At 45.0% G+C, this 8289-nt stretch overlaps 1 protein-coding gene and 1 pseudogene across 2 annotated transcripts in view; one reads left to right on the forward strand and one right to left on the reverse strand.

Annotated features, from left to right (window-relative positions):
* The window catches only part of CCR9 (C-C motif chemokine receptor 9), a 19545-nt gene extending 17333 nt beyond the window's left edge, over positions 1-2212 (reverse strand). The window contains exon 1 of one of the 2 annotated variants that reach the window (XM_017855776.1): positions 2153-2212. The gene's annotated coding sequence lies outside the window, so the exon portion shown is untranslated. Of the gene's footprint in view, positions 1-1784; positions 1938-2152 lie in introns of those variants that run through there. The other variant, XM_017855773.1, reaches the window with a different exon arrangement.
* A 2126-nt stretch (positions 2213-4338) lies between these two features.
* On the forward strand, positions 4339-4741 carry LOC108517629 (succinate dehydrogenase [ubiquinone] cytochrome b small subunit, mitochondrial-like; annotated as a pseudogene).
* The last annotated feature ends 3548 nt before the right edge of the window (positions 4742-8289 follow it).

Consider the following 8289-nt stretch of genomic DNA (forward strand, 5'->3'; position numbering starts at 1 on the left):
GTTAGGGAGGATTCCCTCTTTTTCTATTGATTGGAATAGTTTCAGAAGGAATGGTACCAGCTCCTCCTTGTACCTCTGGTAGAATTTGGCTGTGAATCCGTCTGGTCCTGGACTTTTTTTGGTTGGTAGGCTATTAATTATTGCCTCAATTTCAGAGCCTGCTATTGGTCTATTCAGGGATTCGACTTCTTCCTGGTTTAGTCTCGGGAGAGTGTAAGTGTCCAGGAAATTATCCATTTCTTCTAGGTTTTCTAGTTTATTTGTGTAGAGGTGTTTATAGTATTCTCTGATGGTAATTTGTATTTCTGTGGGGTCGGTGGTGATATCCCCTTTATCATTTTTTATTGCATCTATTTGATTCTTCTCTCTTTTCTTCTTTATTAGTCTTTCTTTAACATTCTTAAGTAGCCAACGTGAAAATCAGCATGGGGTTGTTGTGCACACAGCGTCTCCCCACACTTACAGCCTCTGATGCTCACAGCACTAACATCAAATCGGATACTAACATGAGTCAGGAATGCAGGTCCTTACTTTGATCTTTGTACAGTTTGCTACACGGAGCTTGAATCATCTCTTACATTTTTTCATAGCTCTGCTTTTTGTTCCCTACACGGGGCGGGGTCTCTGAGCCATCTATCAGATCAATCCACTCACCAAGCCTGGATCAGATGCCTGCCAACCGCCCAGCAGGGGCTGTACAGGGCCCAGGGTCTCCCAGTGCCAGCCTGTGAGGCATACACCAGGGGGCTTCAGAACAGACAAGCAGATATTGGAAGAAAAGGACTCTGAAATTCCAGATGCTGAAATAGCAAAGTAGCTTTGGCTCATTCAGGAAAGGAAGTATGGAGATGGGATCCCACAGACTGGCTGCTGCACGGTTCAGCACACAGTGACCACTCTCTGGATGGACTTGCCAGCCGTCTATGGAGTAACAGCTAATTCAGAATCTAAAGAGGTTGGGTGTGTTTGAAAAGGCAAACCAGCATCCACTGACGAGTCATTTAAAATAACTTTTTACTTTACTCTGATTGTAAAGGAGTATTTTTACAATGCACAAAAAATCCCCAAAATGCCAACATACATAATATAGAAAATAAAAACTCCTCAAGCACCCTTTCCTAGTTTAGCCATTGTTAAGTATCTGAGATACTTCCTTTCTGACTTTTTCTCTGCAACACAGCCTCACACACACACACACACTTAATAGAAAGGAAATCAGACTACACATATAATCTTCTGTCTTTGCTTCCTAATTGCCCATCTTTCATGGATCACCTTCCATGCCAATTCAACATAGAGCCATATCATAGGATTGGATAGCTGCTGTGTATTCTCCAGACACATCACAATTCACTTAACCATTCGCCTCCTGGTGCATAGTTTCCTTGTTTCCAATTTTTCACTGCTACAAAGAATCCTTTCCATGGGGCAATGTCTCAGACTCAAGGACCTCATGGGTGCATCCTTTACCCAGCCCCTGGCCACCATCTTTTCGCCCAGCACCTGCTTCTCCTTTCTTTAAGGTATAAATCACAGGCTGCCTTAAGCCTAAGCTTCATGTATGTGAGCGGGAAGGGAGTTTTATTACTCGCCCTTCAAGAAACCTGGGTTGGGCATCACCAGTTCCCATTTGCCTTCCTGGAAGTTTCTAGCAAAGTGCCTAGTGCCCACGACCTCCGAACAAATTAATGCAAGCCCAGGTTTTAGAAGCCATCATAGCAGCACACAACTGAGGACCAAGATGACACAGGGTTGGGGGCAGCAAGAAGAAAACCAATACTCACCGTGGAAGGTGGTGCAACTCTCCCGGGGACAGCAGGCCACACCAGCTCTCTCTGTCTGGGGAAAGAGCTGGGTTGCTCTCTGCCTGGGATGAGGGGCAGGCTTTGTGGGTTCTGAGCAGGCAGCTACCCGGTAACACCACCCAGAAAGGAAGCCAGGTCACCCCTGCCTGTGTTGTCACTGGTGGGGTAGCCCGAGAGGGTGGGGAGTCACCTGTGTAACTTCCAGCAATCAACAGAGTCAATCATTTGCAATCAGAAACAAAAAGCTGAAAACTGCTGGGATAAGGGGAAACTGTCTCTTCTGAAGACGCACATACAGACTGATGATCTAAGAGCAAATTCTCTCCCTAGACAGCACAGTTACTTACAGGGAATGGGGAAATCGGAGGGTCCCATCGAGGGAAGTCAGCCTTGTCAGGCTTGCCAGAGGTGCACACTGATGAGATTTCTTTGGGTGGTGTCACCCGAGCAGGCCTGTATCAGATTACCACCCTGTGGCAGATATAGCACTATCCATCACACCTTTTCTGGCCTTGACAGATGTACCAGAACCCCAGAGGGCTGTGCTATCCAACACAGTAGCTACTAGGCAGATGTGCCTATTTAAATTTAAATTAATTAAAGTGTTAACTAGGGCCAGTTCAGTGGCTCACCTCTGTAGTCCCAGCACTCTGAGAGGCCAAGGGGGGCAGATCACTAGGCAGAGCCTAGGAGTTCAAAAACAGCCCAGGCAACATGGCAAAACTTCATCTCTACAAAAAACACAAACCATTAGGCAGGCATGGTGGCCCGTGTTTGTAGTCCCAGATACTCAGGGAAGCTGAGGTGGAAGGATCAGGAGGCGGAAGTTGTAGTGAGCCAAGATTGCACCACTACACTCCAGCCTGGGTGACAAAGTGAGACCCTGTATCAAAAAAGAAAAATGTTTTAAGTGTTAACTAGTTTCTCAGTCATGCCGGGTATATTTCAAGTGCTCAATAGCCACATGTAGCTAGCAGCTATCCCAATGGACAATACAGATATAGAACCTGTCCATCGTCGCCGACAGTGCTATTGAATGGCACTACTTTAGAAAGTCTGCCTGTGAGATGTGGCTAGGAACACATGGAGTGCTGGAAAGCCACAGACACCTTCAAATTGGGGCAAATCTAGTAAGGTTTTACACATCAGATACATTAACACAGATAAGACAAAAAATTGTATTAATTACAGGTGTTTTGGTGAAACTTTGAAAAAAGCTAAATATACAAAATATTGCATTTTTAATGAAGCTCACAGGTGAAGTCTTCTCATCCACTGCTACAGTGGGGACTTCAATCCTGATGTGGTTAATGATTTCCTGTCATTGTTATGACAAAGATCCCTGTTATATATTTGTTCTGGGGGAAAATCACAACTACACTCTTGTGGATGTTAATTTCCACCTCTCAGTGTATTTATTGTCCCGAGGACTCAATGCTGCTCTCTCATGGCATGGTACTCCCACGCACATGTTCCCTTCATCACCCTCAGTTCCCATAGAGCAAAGGGATGCAGAAGGTGCGCTTGGGTTTATTGTCTAAATGGAAAAAGGCCAACAACTAGGCCATATGAAAGGTAGAGGGCAGGCACAGTAAGAACGAAAGAGATGTCTGATTCATCAGCCTTGAAGGAACCGCGGTGCGAGTGAGCCGTGAAATTCCCTTCCTTCGACCAGCGCTCATTGCACATAAATGGTGCCTGAAACTATACATAACTGAGAACCGGCCAGATGCTCTGGCCTCTCATTCCTCCCTCTCACTTGACAAATAAAGATACAAAAGGAACTGGTGCTAGAGGGAAGAAAATGTTCCTTTACTTGACTTTCTTGGCTGAGTTTGTTTGTTTCTCCCCCGTGTTTGATTGCATCCTTGGAAAGCTTGCAGCAAGGTGAGACACGCACTATTGCAAGTGTCTTGGGTGAGGAAGAGGCTGTGCTTCTCCCTTCTGTTGACTCAGGCTGTTTCTTCATCAGGTAAGAGCATACAAGGTAGACACTGCTTACCCCTAGACCGTTGGAGTGAGGCTCAGAGGAGGAAGGAGAGTGAGGCAGGCGGTCCGGGAAGAGGAGAAGCGCGGGTAAATGCACTAGGGTGGGAAGATTCCCTCCTCCACATGGGCCCCCGTGGTCCGGGTGAGGTGGGGAAGCTTAGGTAGGCTCTTCCATCGAGGTCTGGAAGAGCAGCTGCTCTAGAGCACTCACATGCCCTCTCCTGGGATGCAGAGAGGATCATGAGGCTGGGGAGAAGGGAAGACACAAGGAAGTCATGGAGAGAACTTCCGTTTTCTCAAAGGGGCCTGTGCAAATGTGACTCCCTTTGCTGCAATCTAGTTTAGGTTCATTCCTTGGAGAAAAAGCCCTATCCTCTTGTTTTCTTTGCTGTGTTTCTTTCTTTGCAACTAGAATTCAGAGCTGGGTGACACTATAAAAGGTTGCTGGTCCCCTTCTCTAAGGGCTGTTTCTCTCTTGCATTCTCACCCTGCCAAAGTTGAGTTCTGGAAGACAGGGCAGTATAAGTACACCTTGAGGGAAGAGATGGGGGTTCTCTAGAGGCTGAGTGCCCTCTGTGGTGCCCAAGGAGGCTGAGCTCTGTTCCTGCGAGCCCCAGCGGTCAGACCTGCTCAGATCTCAGGATTTCTTCAGGACTCAACCTACCCCAGAATGGCGTGGAGTGCAGCACATTCATTTGTCACTGAGTCACCTTTCTGGTTCCAAGGCTGCATCTTTCCACTGGACTAGTGAGCGGATTGTCAGTGTTTTGCTCCTGGGCATGCTTCCAGCTGCTTATCTGAAACCCTGCTCTGTGATGGCCTAATCTGTGGCTACACCCCTCACTCTTCATGGTCTAGGGGCCTTGGACAAGTTGTTCCTGGTTGTGTTCATGCGGATGCATTGCAGCAAGCTGCCAAGGCAGGCCTTTTGGCACTTTCAGCTTTAGCCTTTGCTGGGCTTTGCTCTTTCAACCATCATGATGTGGGCATCTGCAAAGACGCTGCCACACTGTGGAAGCGCTGACCTTTTTGACTTATACTTTGAAGAATTAATGCATGCCTCTTTGCTTTCACTTTGTCATGCCATTCAACTCACAATAAGGAAGAAATAACAGATAAATCCATTGGTGGACAGCCTTCTTCTCTTAATCACGAGACTATTTTCAGAATGTAATCTTTGAGGAAAATGTTTGAGAGGAATTATGTCCAAGAAATTGTGAGACTGAGGTCTGTATTCTGGTGAGTTAATGGGGCTGCCTCCCAGCTTCTTACAAGACTCACATATAACTCAACATGATATATGAGCTTTTGCCTTTGAATTTATCAATCTTTTAAAGAGAATCCAGCTTTATTATTATTACTACATGATCAAATTTCTTCTGTACTTGCCTTGGGAATAATGGACAAAGAGAAATACTGTTAATTCATGAACAAAAACTTTGCAGAAAATGAGACAGTGTTTAATTTTCACAAACTTCCCTTTCTATTCAGCAGACACCAGCTACTGATGGTCACATATACTAGGGAACTTGAAAATTAGGAAATGCTAATATCTCACATTATGAATTTCGAAATCCTAGGAAGAAAAGCCTGGAATGCTTCTGAGTATAGCAAAGTTCCATTTAAGGGCAAGGTCCCCCTTGTAGAAGTATCAAAATATTACAAATTCTAAACTGAGACTTCATTCTCAAATGTGTTTTACTTGTTCTAAAACGATCTGTCCACAAATATAAAACTATAAGTAATAAATTGTTATTTTCCCACTATAGGAATCTGTAATGGGAAAATGCATTCTATGAAAAGAAATATTTTTTAAATGTTTAATAATAACAATAACAACAACAATAATAATAATAATAAAAGCATCCCCTTTGAGTTCTGGACCAAGTGCTATACCTGGCAACTAAAGAGCATTTCAGGAATAACTGTGGACTAGAAACTGCAATGCACAACCCTGATACCTGTAACAGAGAAAAGACCCAAGCTGACTTTGTTGCAGGGGCCAACAGGAGTGCTGAGTCTACTCATTCCAATATATGATCAAGTCGTTTATCTCTTGTTCATTCCAATATACCAAGTGTCTAGCACAGTCTCTGGCACAGAAAAAATTAATTTTACTTCAGTCCTCTACTTTTTAGGTTCCCCAAGTTGAAAACTACTATGGTTTTGTAATCTTGTTCTCCTCCTTCCTTAGCCTCCCGTACATGCTGGGAAAGTCATATTTCAAAAGCATATTGGGGTCTTTGGAAGAGGACAATGCTATCTTTCTACTTTTCATTGATTAACGCCTTATCTTGACTTAGAAAGCCAAAGTGTCTGGAGGCAGTTAGTAGTTGGTGGTGACAGTGTGATCAGTGCAGGTAATAAGAGTCCTAGGTTCAAATTTCCAAGGAATAAAATCTGCAAGGACCCTTTTTTCTCCACTAATCCATGAGGAAAGGGACTATGTGGATACTGGCCACGGTTGAAGCCCAGCAGCACATTCTAGGAGAATATTAAACATCTTCTGACTAAATTAATGCAAAAAACCTGATATAAGTCCTGGGGATCTAGAATAGAGCCATCTAATAGCACCTTCTGCAATGATGGAAATATTCTATAGCTATCTGTCCAACGTGTGGCCACATATAGCTAGTGAACACGACACTGTGGTTAGTGTGACTGAGAAACTGATCTTTTTAAAATTTTTATGTAATTGCAATTAGCTTAAATGGAAATATAAACAGCCAACATGGCCAATGACCACCCTGGTGGATTGTACAGGTCCAGATGAACCTACTATTCAGCAGCTAATATTTCTACCTCAGCTCTAGCCTTAGATAATTCACATTAGGATGCAAGCCAGGGCAGCTGGCCTGTGGCAGATTCACTCCCCTCTGCATGGGAGTGAAGGGTGCTGAAGGTGAGCTCTTCCTTTCCCAGTAGCACTCAAGCCAGGGCAGGCTTTAGCTATACTGGTTTTCTGGAATACTTGTAGATACTTTACATTCTTCGTGTGTCGCAGTTAGCAATCAAAATCCTTAAAGGACAGGAATGAGGAGAAAGGAGTCATTTTTGCTAAATCCTGTTACCATGAATAGCTCCTGAAGGTCGGGGTGCCAGCTAGGAGGTAATTCTCAGAGAGTGAGAGAGAGAGGAGGAGGGGCCCGCACCCTGCAGCAGCAGCAGGAATGGGAAGGACAGCACAGACATGGCCAAGGGCCCCGCAGGAGCTGCCAGATGGTGAGATGTTGCAGGAGGGAGAGAGTAAAACCAGTCGGAGGCTCTGGGAAGACTCGGGTATCTTTAATTGAACAAACACGTGGGAGAAGATGTTGGTTTTGGCGGATAGTGACGCATGCAGCACTGGATGCGATGTGGCTGAGGTGTTGAAGTGAAGGTGTCTAGGAGGTCTTTAGATGTTCTCCACTGTAGCTCAGAGGGGCGGTCAAGAGTTCAGTGGTGTGGCTGCCAAGCTGTTGCAGAATGCAAGCTGTTTATAAGGGAAATACGTGTCATCCTCAACTCATGAGGTTTTATGCTTGCAGCACTTGAGTCATGAGACCAGTCAGAGGATTTTTCATTTTTATTTGTCTCATCTATTAATGATAAAAATCATCCCTTCTGCCCTCACATGCATTGTCTCATTGAAAGATCTCATTGGAATCCTTCATTCAACACGTATTTGTCAAGCTCCTACCATTTGCTGTCACTGTTCTCAGAGGTCGGATGTAGCAGTCAGCAAGACAGAGCACATTAAATAGCGGCAAATGCCATGCAGACAATCAGAACAGAGAGAGCTGATGGAAGGAGAGGCCTGGGAGAGGGGCCCTCATACTGGATGGTCTGGGAAAGGCCCACTACAAGTGACACTTAAGGGCTAAATGACAAGAAGTTCCCATCAATGTGAAGATTGGAGCAGCCATTATCAGCAGAGGGAACAGCTGGCAGGAAGAATTCGACATATGCAAGGACAAGAAAGACCAACATGCAGGAGGACAGGGCGCAGTAAGGGGCGGCCAGATCAGTTGGAGGGGCACGAGCATGTCAGGCATTGAGGCTGGAGGTTGGGTCAGTAGTTTTCACCTGATGCCAGGTGTCTGGAAAGCTACTGAAGGGACTTATATAGGTGATAACATGATCTGATTTCCTTTTTTACTTCTTCTTTTTTTTTTTTTTTTTTTTTTTTTTTTTTTTTTTGAGATAGAGTCTTGTTCTGTCGCCCAGACTGGAATGCAGTGGCATGATCTCGGCTCATTGCCACCTCTGCCTCCTGGGTTCAAGTGATTCTCCTGCCTCAGCCTCCTGAGTAGCTGAGTAGCTGCAATACAGGCACCCACCACCACACCCAGCTAATTTTGTGTTTTAGTAGAGATGGGGTTTCAGCATATGGGCCAGGCTGGTCTCAAACTCCTGACCTTGTGATCCACCCACCTCGGCCTCCCAAAGTGCTGGGACTACAGGCCTGAGCCACCGCACCTAGAGCAATTTCCTTTTTTTTTTTTTTTTTTTTTTT

Source organism: Rhinopithecus bieti, unplaced genomic scaffold (genome assembly GCF_001698545.2).
Source record: "Rhinopithecus bieti isolate Rb0 unplaced genomic scaffold, ASM169854v2 scaffold_39746, whole genome shotgun sequence".
In the NCBI taxonomy this organism is placed as follows: Eukaryota; Metazoa; Chordata; class Mammalia; order Primates; family Cercopithecidae; genus Rhinopithecus; species Rhinopithecus bieti.